Source organism: Rousettus aegyptiacus, unplaced genomic scaffold (assembly GCF_014176215.1).
Source record: "Rousettus aegyptiacus isolate mRouAeg1 unplaced genomic scaffold, mRouAeg1.p scaffold_m13_p_1, whole genome shotgun sequence".
Lineage (NCBI taxonomy): Eukaryota > Metazoa > Chordata > Mammalia > Chiroptera > Pteropodidae > Rousettus > Rousettus aegyptiacus.
The window spans coordinates 30,879,045-30,880,851 of NW_023416284.1; positions in this window are offsets into that span (position 1 = coordinate 30,879,045).

Here is a 1,807-nt window from a genome sequence, read left to right on the forward strand (position 1 = left end):
TGTACTCAAAGTGTGGCCCATGGACCTTCACTAGCTCCTGGGATGAATGAAATGCATCACCTTGTTAGAATCGTAGGCTCGACCTCAGAACCAATGAATCATCTTAACAAAATTTACAGGTGATTAGTATGCACACTATTCTGGAGGAAAGGCACTGAGCCAAGACTGGGGGCTCAGTTTAAAAGGCTAAAACTCCCTATTTAAAGGGTGGAACTAGGCTGCAGAACCCTGCGCGTCCCCTCCACACTTGCGCTGGGCCCCACACCATCAGTTATGACCCCTGTCTTAACCTTTGCGAAATTGGAAGCTGGGGCAGCAGGGATTTGAGCTTATTCGTGACTATCCCCAGCACCAAGGACAGGGCAGCAATGAGCAGAGACTCAGGTTGCCATATGAGGGAGTGAGTAGGCTCTTGACCCTGTCCTACTCTCCGGTGGACTCAAATGCTAAGCATCAGGCTTTCCGGAGCTCCTCTGTCCCAGAGCTCCCCAGTCTAGTAGGGCCTGGGTTACCTCTAGGAAATGACTGGGGAAGAGATTGGTGAGCTTTTAGCCCAGGGTGAATGTGATTTGCATATTGGACAAGCCTGATGCACTTCACTTAGATACAAGAGTGTGAAGCTCTAGGGTGGTGGTGATGCAGGATGAGGGTGGAAAGCTGGAAGCTCATGGAGGAGAAGGGTGCAGGAAATCTGAGGAGGCAGGGAAGGTAGCCTTTGGAGGTAGGGCAGTAGGTATGCATAGTCTGGTGTGAAATGCCTTGGGTAGATCTCCTCCCCAGCTGTTAACCCTTTTGAGCAAAGTCAGATCTCATTTGCCTGATGTAAAAGCAGCTCTTCTCTTAATATTTGTTAAATGACTGGCTGACTGAATCCCCAGTGTCTATTGTGCCTGACTTAATGAATAATAACTGGGTTGACAGTACTTTGGCACATCTCGTCCATGCTTACTTGCAGTCCTTGCCATGACCTGCAAAAGAGGTGGAAGTGGAGGCTATTTCCCCCATTTCTTGATGAGAAAATTGTCCCTCCCTAGGGCCCAGCAGGTAGCCAACATCCAGCCTGGTTCTCTAAGGAGTAGAGCTCTAAAAAGAACAAAACACAAACTTTCTTTTATTCGAAATGGTGTTACAGCCTCTCCTCCTGCCTCAGAGCACCTCTTGATAAATTCCTTCCAAGTCCAAGAAATTTCCAGGGAAGGAGAGGACCCTTCTCACTGTGCTGAGGACAGGAAGTGCTTCTTGAGCTCTGAATTTCATTCTTGTCACTGCCCTGAGGTCTCTGTCCCTGGGATCTTGAAATAATGGGGACAAGGTGGGAAGTGTCTGCTTGTAAATATTAGAAAGGTCCCTGCTGAATTGGAAAACCAGAAAGATTTTATTTTTTATTTTGAAATGCCTCTTTAATTTTCCTCGACTCAATAGCGTTGAGGGCTCATTGTGTGCCAGGTCCTATGCTAGGCTCTGAGGCCCATAAGGACACAAATATGAGATTATTGATGCCCTTGGAATTCGTTGTCTGGAGACCTATATGTCCTAGAATCCCCTAAGAATTTTGACACTTGGGTAGATGTTGAAAACACAAAATAAAGCCTTGCTCCAACTTTGTCTTTACAAAGCACTAAGCACTTTTATCTAGAAGCAAGATGTCAATATTAGTTTCATCCCCTCTCCTTGTTTTTTTTTTTTGGGGGGGGCGAATAATCTAAATGGAAACTTCAGAAATGTTAAGCAAATAGTTGTTCTTTCATTCTTGTAGAAACCTAGAAGTCATTTTTAATCTGAGGACACATTTTTAACACTTAATTTT